The 8,047-nt window shown below is 49.8% G+C and overlaps 1 protein-coding gene across 2 annotated transcripts in view; it reads right to left on the bottom strand.

Moving 5' to 3' along the window:
* Positions 1-6,473, bottom strand: part of GNG8 (G protein subunit gamma 8) — a 16,741-nt gene extending 10,268 nt beyond the window's left edge. For both annotated transcript variants that reach the window (XM_077747356.1, XM_077747355.1), the window contains exon 1: positions 6,416-6,473. The gene's annotated coding sequence lies outside the window, so the exon portion shown is untranslated. The remainder of the gene's footprint in view (positions 1-6,415) is intronic.
* Between the last annotated feature and the right edge of the window lie 1,574 nt (positions 6,474-8,047).

The raw sequence follows: 8,047 nt of genomic DNA, 5'->3' as shown, positions 1-8,047 counted from the left end.
AAAGCCTCTAAGTCCCTCTTGTGCTCAGAATTCTCCCATGGCTCCCACCTCCCTTGAAGTAAAAACCAAAACCCTCACCATGGCCCATGAGGCCCCAAATAATGTCGTAGACCCTACCATTCTCTGCCCCCCCCACTCTAGCTACTCCCACCCCTTTACCCAAGATATTCACACCCCCCCTTCCCCCACCTCCTTCAGATCTCTGTTCAAATGTCACCTTCTCAGACCATTCTGATGCCTCTACTGAAAATCACAAACTCCTCTGCTCCCCCATCCCACCCAATTTCCTCAGAGCTCTGCTCGGTTCTCCCCCATAATGCTTGTCACCTTTAACAGATCATAGACCTTATTTATTTGCTATGTCAACACCTCCGCCCCTCCCCCCCAGCTCCCGTCCCTGTAAGTAGTTCCTTCTGTATCCTTAGAGATAAACCATACAGCAAATAGGCTATGTCGGGCAGTGCTTAAGAGCATGCACTCTTAAGCAACCTGAACTTAAATTCTGGCTTTGCTACTTGTTAGCTTCAGGTAAGTTACTTAACATCTCTGTGCTTCGGTTTCTGCATCTGTGAAATGGGCATACTAGTATCCATCTATCTATCTAATATGCCCTCGAGGTTGTGAGGATTAAGTGAGTCACTGAGAATTGAGTCTGGCAGGCAATAAATGCTCAATTTAACAGTTAGCTGTTCTTTTTTTCTTTTTTCTTTTTAAGTAGGCTCCACACCCAAGGTGGGGGCTTAAACACACGACTCTGAGATTAAGAGTCGCATGCTCTACAGACTGAGCCGGCTGGGCGCCCCACTGTTATTTATGTATTTTTTAAATGAGTTTGTACCAAAATCTTAAAAAAGAAGATGAAAGGTCATCCATGTGCACCTCAGTCATTTTGACCGCGGTGGCCAGTGTGGCCTTAGACAAGCCCCTTTCCCTTTCTGACGTTAGTTGCCTCTCTTAACGGAATGGAGATGGGGCAAATATTCCCAAAAGCCTGACAACCAATGGCTTTTCCTGGCAATTTTAAAAAATGTTTATTTATTTATTTTGAGAGAGAGAGAGTGAGCAAAGCAGGGGAGGGGTAGAGAGAAAGAATCCTAAGCAAGCTCCACACCATAAAACCGATGCTAGCTTTGAATTCATGAACAGTGAGATCATGACCTGAGCCAAGATCAAGAGTGAGACACTTAACTGACTGCGCCACCCAGGCGCCCCTTGGCAAACTTTTAAAATTTTTTTTTTTTTATGTTTTATTTATTTCTAGGAGAGAGCGAGAGAGACAGCGTGAGCAGGGGAGGGTCAGAGAGAGAGGGAGTCACAGACTGAAACAGGCTCCAGGCTCTGAGCTGGCAGTCAGCACAGAGCCCGACGCGGGGCTCGAACCCACAAACCGCGAGATCATGACCTGAGCGAAAGTCAGACGCTTACCCCACTAAGCCACCCAGGCACCCCCCTTGGCAAACTTTTAAAATTGACTTTTATTCATTGGTACTTGAAAAGAAATACTTGTTGGGGCGCCTGGGGGGCTTAGTCGGTTAAGCGTCCGACTTTCGCTTAGGTCATGATCTCGCGGTTCGTGGGTTCGGGCCCGCGTCGGGCTCTGTGCTGACTGCCAGCTCAGAGCCTGGAGCCTGTTTCAGTCTGTGACTCCCTCTCTCTCTGACCCTCCCCTGCTCACACTGTCTCTCTCTCTCTCTCTCTCTCTCCTAGAAATAAATAAACATAAAAAAAAAAAGTAAAAAGAAATACTTGTTTATCCATACACACACATTGCCCACTGCCCCCCCGCCCGGCCCCAGTGCCTCAGTGGGGGCAGTGGGGATGCAGGTGAGCACAGCAGGCCTGGTCTCCTGCTCTCTCAGAGTTCAAAGCTACAGCGAGGTGGACCCACCCATCTAGACACAAAGGTCAAAGCAGAACAAATACCATTCTCCATATGACTGTGGAGTCTGGTTTGGGGGAGGGGGGCTAGCCCTAGCTCCCTCCTTCTTGCTGTATGATCAGGGTAAGTAATGGCCCCTCCCCAAACGTCTACTTACCCATCCATGAAACTAGTATGATTATTGATCTTATCCAATAGAAATATGGGCAAAGAGTATGAACAGGCAATTCACTGAATGACAAGTGGGCCAATGGACATACAGAAGTATGTGTTGCTTCAAGGAAACAGGGAGAGAGACATCCTAATTAAAACAGAACACGGTTTTGCCCCCACCATGAGATTGGCAAAAATATCTGGTGGACAGGTGGGAAAATGGGCAACTCAGAAATTGCTGTTGGAAATGTCAGCTGAAGGGACTTTTATTTTTTTAATTTTTTAAATGTTTTATTTATTTCTGAGAGAGAGACAGCATGAGCAGGCGAGGGTCAGAGAGAGAGGGAGGCACAGAATCCGAAGCAGGCTCCAGGCTCTGAGCTAGCTGTCAGCACAGAGCCCGATGCAGGGCTCGAACCCATGAACCATTGAGATCATGACCCAAGCCGAAGTCAGACGCCCAACCAACTGAGCCACCCAGGCACCCCCTGAAGGGACTTTTAGTGGAAGGAAGTGTGGCAGTGTCAAATAAAAGTTTTTAAATGAGCGTACTATAGGGGCGCCTGGGTGGCTTAGTCGGTTAAGCGTCCGACTTTCGCTTAGGTCATGATCTCGCGGTTCGTGGGTTCCAGCCCCGCGTCAGGCTCTGTGCTGACTGCTGGCTCGGAGCCTGGAGCCTGCTTCAGTCTGTGACTCCCTCTCTCTCTGACCCTCCCCTGCTCACGCTGTCTCTCTCTCTCTCTCTCTCCTAGAAATAAATAAAACATTAAAAAAAAAATAAAATAAATAAGCGTACTATAATGACCAAACAATTCTATTTCTAGGAGTGAAGCCTACAGAAATACATGCATATATGCACACAGAGGTGCAAGGACATTCCTCCAGCAAGGTCCCTAACAGCAAAATAACTGGGAGAGCTGACAATCCCATAGTGGACTCTTATGCAGCTAATAATAATAATACAGTGATAGGGGGCTCCTGGCTGCCTCAGTCAGTAGAGTATGCGACTCTTGAGCTTGGAGTTTTAAGTTCAAGCTCCATGTTGGGTGTAGAGATTAATTAAAAATAAAATCTTAGAGCACCTGGGTGGCGCAGTGGGTTAAGCATCCAGCTTAGGCTCAGGTCATGATCTCACGGTTTGTGAGTTCGAGCCCCACATCTGGTGAGTTCCAGTACCACTTTGGGTGAGCTCGAGCCCTACTTCAGGTGAGCTTGAGCCGCCCTTCAGGTTCTACACTCTCTTTTCCTCTCTCTCCACCCCTTCTTCACTTGTGCATGCTCTCTCAAAATAAATAAGTAAATAAATAATAAAATAAATAAAATCTTAACAGGGGCGCCTGGCTGGCTCAGTCGGTTGAGCGTCTGACTTTGGCTCAGGTCATGATTTCACAGTTTGTGGGTTTGAGTCCCGCGTCAGGCCCTGTGCTGACAGCTCAGAGCGTGGATCCTGCTTCTGATTCTGTGTGTCCCTCTCTCTCTGCCCCTCCCCTGCTCATGATCTGTCTCTGTCTCTCAAAAATAAACAAACGTTAAAAAAAATTTTAAACAGTAATTATACAGTGATAGGAAAGTGTCATCTAAATTTAGACGAAATGGACAATTTCCTAGAAGAATACAGCTTAGTAAAACTGACACAGAAAGAAAGAGAAAAGCTAAATAGTACTATAATCATCAAAGAAACCCGCCCTTTTTTTTTCTTTTGAGAGAGAGAGGGAGAAGAAGAGAATACCAAGCAGGCTCCAGGCTCAGCATGAAGCCTGACGCAGGACACTGGGATCATGACCTGAGCCAAAATTAAGAGTTGGACGCTCAACCGACCGAGGCACCTGGGTGCCCCAAAGAAATCCAATTCTTAATTAAAATCCTTCCCATAAAGAAATCTCTGGACATCGATGACTTAACACCACCAAATAATAATAATAATAATAATACTATTAAATAATAGAATAGAAAATAAAACTGATAAATAATACAAATATATGGTTCAATTTATATATGTATATATGTAAGTATACATAGTATATATGTAGATATAATGGTTATATATTATGGTTATATATTTCTATAGTTACTTAAATTCATATTTGTATGCAAACACATAAAGGAAAACATTCAAGGATACACATCAAGCTGATTATGATGATTTCTGAGAAAAGAAATGTGGGTCGTCCCTTTACTTACATTTTTATGAAACCATGTTTTTGACCCAACACAACTCAATCAAAGGTCAGATTCAGATTCATTGTCGTAAACCAGCCACTGGTAGGAATATCAGGTTGAGGCCCTCCCTGAGATCTGCCGCCTGGCTCCAGACACTACTATATTCAAGGCAAACAGTAGTTGCTCACTAAATGCCCAAAGGAAAGCCGTTTCTCCCATTTTGCCACAGAAGGAGAGTCTGCCAGGTATGTAACAGTGTGCGTTTATTTACAAAGAGGTTAGAGAAACACACAGAATCCGGCCCCCCTGTGCGCTGGGGAGTCACCGTCGTCATAATAAATACAGTAATTTTAAAAAAGAAAAAAAAATACTGGATTGGAACAGCCGAGGGTCATCCTGGGCTCTCCCCCCTCCCCCCAAAGGGAGGGGGGAGAGAAGGGGGGCATGAGATAGAAACCATCTTCCTATCCCTCTTCTACCTCCTAATCCTCCATTAACTGTCCGGGGATAGAGGTGAAAAGAGCCTTTCTTCCCAGGTGTTACCACCTCCTACGTGACCCTCAAAACCCCAAAATCAGTGCTCCTTCCTTTCCCAGGGCACTCTGCAGGCACCACCTGGGTCAGACACAGAGTCTCTGACCGGTGCCAAGGGGATATCTTAAGAATCCAGGGACATGGACGGGGGCACTTTGTGAATGAGTGAGTGGGGGGGGCACCATATCTGGGCATGGAAAGAAGGAGTAAGAAGGTTCGGTGATGGAAGTGAACGGGAACAAACGGACTAAGTGTCTAAACTAAAATGGGGAAATTCAAACGGAATTACCCCTTCTGCATACCATATTACACCCATAGTACAGATGAAGAAAAGTGAGGCCCAGACAAAGGGAACTTTCTTGCCCAAAGGCTGCAGAGCCAGCAGCTGAGCTGGGTCAAACANGGGGGGGGGGGGAGGCTCTTCAACCAAGACTGCAGTGGATGGGGGCAGTGGAGGAAGGGTCTTTGGAAGCCGAGAAAATGGTGGTCTTTGGAATGGAGGTGCGGAAGGGGCAGTGATTGGGAGTGTGGTGGTGCAGAGGCCATGAAGGGGGAGCCCAAGCAACCCCCCACACTCACACTGTAGTCATGACCTTGAGAGAACCCGAACGGAAACGCAGTATCTTTTTCTTGAGTGCGTGGGAAGCCTTGATCTTCACAAAGACTTTGGCGGGGCCCGCGGGCGCCCCTCCGCCTGCACCACCCCCTGCCCCAGAGGCTGCGGTGGCCGCCACCAGCTGCTGCGGCCACACCAGGCCGCCGCTGCCGTCNGGAAGTGGAGAGGCTCTCGAAGCCCTTTCTCAGAGAGCCTCGGAGGGTCAAGTTGTCTACCCCCTCCTCTTCCACTGTCATCAGAAACCCTGCTGTCACCTTTTCCCTCATACCAGGTTCATAACAAAATCTTCCCAAGACCCTGAATGGTCTGTCCCGCCCCAGCCTCTCTATCTCTAACCCCCCTCCTCTGTGATTCCAGATCTCCTGCTGGCTACCTTGACTTCCTGGTTGCACATGCCAGCCTCATGGCCTTTGCACTTGCTGTTCCCGCTACCTGGAACACTCTTCCCTGAGGATATCTGTTTGGTCTACCCCTTCACTTATTTTAGGGCGCCACTCAAATGTCATAGTCTCAGTGACATCCTGTCCGGGCCACGTCTTCTGAAATTGCAACTTCCTCCACCATTCAAAAGAGGATGCCCTCCCTGGTCCCCTTCCCCAACTGTCTGCTGCAGTATGTGTGTATCTTACTTGTATATTACCTGTTTCTCCCACTGCAAAGTCAGCTTCATGAGGACAGGGTTTTTTGTGTTTTTGGTCCCCTGCTATATCCCTCACCACTAAGATAGGGCTACGCTGGCACATAGTAGGGGCTCAGAAACTTACTTGTATACATGAGCAATAGCCGTTGCCGTTTACCGAGTGGCTACCGTGTGTGCCAAGTCCAATAGCAATTAGGGCTGAGGCTCACTGAATATGCAAAACTTCCCTATGACGGAGGTGCTGTTATCAATCCCATTTTAACCGACGGAGAAACCGAGGCCCAGAAAGAAGCAACAAGCTCAAAAATCACACGAAGGGGGAATGTCACAGCCAGAATTCGAATCCAGGTCAGCCTGGCTCAGAGGCTTGGGCTCAAAACCATCCTTACTGTCCATTCCCTGGTTCTCAGGGCCCCAACCCCACCCACCTTACCTAGGGACTTGGGCCTCTCGCTGGCATAGATGCCCCGGGGTTCAGAGGGACCCAGGCGTCCATAGGAGCCAGATCCAGAGAAGCCACTGTCCCCACAGAAGGTAGAGGGTGGTGAGTCTGGACCCCCCGTGGAACTGGGGTCTTCGTAGAAGCCTGGATTCCAAGGAGGAGAGGAGAGAGAATCAGGGGCCTCGATGGGGAAGCCAGGGGTGGGGAAAGGAAGAGACCAAGAAGCAGCTTGAGAGGTAGGGGGCAGGAGGAAAGACTGGGGTGTCCCAGGCCACACCCTGCTCACCTGAGCTGCGCCCGCTCTCCTGTTCCAGGCCCCCAGATTCCAGGCTCAGATCTCCCAGCTGCTGGCCCAGGTCCCAGATGAGCCCGGGCAAGGCCTCCTGGGGGCATGAGGAGAGCAGACTGGTCAGAACGCCCCCCAAGCTCTGGCGACCAACCCCCCGCATCTCCCCCAGACCACGGACAGAGTTTCATTTTGGCAACGAGGCTCTGATTTCGAAAGGGTAAAAGCCGCACCCTAGTCCCAGGATTCCCCCTTAGGGTCTCTGTCCCTTCATCCCATTAGAAGTCCTTCGGACGGTCTAACTCAAGTCCTTCCTGCTGCAGCGACATCACCCTCTCTTAGGTATGATAAGCTTCAGAAGGCCCCATCCCTTGCTCCCTCTCTATCGGGCGTCCCCTCCATTTGTGCTCCTGGCCCTTTAACCGCTATTAGGATGTCCCTCTTTGAGTCTAAGCTCCAGTGGTCTTGCCGCAAGGGCAATTCGCTGCTAAAAGTTGGTGTCCAGGACCCAGCAGATCCCTTAGCCATGGGTCCGCCTTCTCCAGTCCTTGACCTTCTCTTCTCAGATGCTCCCGTTTCCCCCCACTGCCCCTTATCAGCAGCAGAAAGTCCTTCTGCAAGGCTTCCTTAAGTCCTTCCTGCTGCAGACCGATTCTTTCCCTCATGTGGATAAAAGAGGCACACCACGATTAGGTCCTTTGTCCTTCTCTAGGGAAGAACCATCCCCACCCCCCCCCCCCATCCACTGGTAAGTCCTTCTGTGAGTCTAGCCCTGGTGGGACTGCAGCAACCCCCCCCCCACACACACACACAGCAAGTCAGTTTCCCTTGCCTGGGGGACTGCATCTTCCTCCTGCCCCTGCTTCATTCCCACCCAGAAGCCACCCCCCCAAGCCCGTGTCTGCCCCTCGCCCCTCATCCCCATGAGAAAATTCTGTCGGGTCTATCCCAGATCCTTCTTGCTGCAGCAAATGAGCATTTCTTATCAGGGGAGAATGAATGAAGCTGAAACCCCTTTTAGGGGCGCGGCAGTGGCTGGGGATGGGGGTAGGCGCTAAAGAACACCGATGGGGCCTCCGAGACACTAGGGCTTCACCCCATTTTGGAAAACATCCAGGGAGAGTCCCACATGGGTCTGCGTGAGGCCAGGGGTGGCAGCAGNCCGTCTTCACCCCTCCCCCCCCAACAGAAGCCCCCATCTGGGCTTGTTTATGGGAAGAAAGTCAACAAATCATTCCACTTTGGGCTCCTGCCCTGGGCCGTGCAGAGATGCTCAGGGTGGCGTCATCTTTGAGCAGAACCCAGGGGGCAGCCCAACTGTGCAGTATGGGGGCTGG

The sequence above is a fragment of the Crocuta crocuta genome, unplaced genomic scaffold (assembly GCF_008692635.1).
Source record: "Crocuta crocuta isolate KB4526 unplaced genomic scaffold, BGI_CrCroc_1.0 scaffold334, whole genome shotgun sequence".
NCBI classification, from domain to species: domain Eukaryota; kingdom Metazoa; phylum Chordata; class Mammalia; order Carnivora; family Hyaenidae; genus Crocuta; species Crocuta crocuta.
Note: the sequence above shows the minus strand (reverse complement) of the source record. Positions and strands in the feature narration are given on the sequence as shown.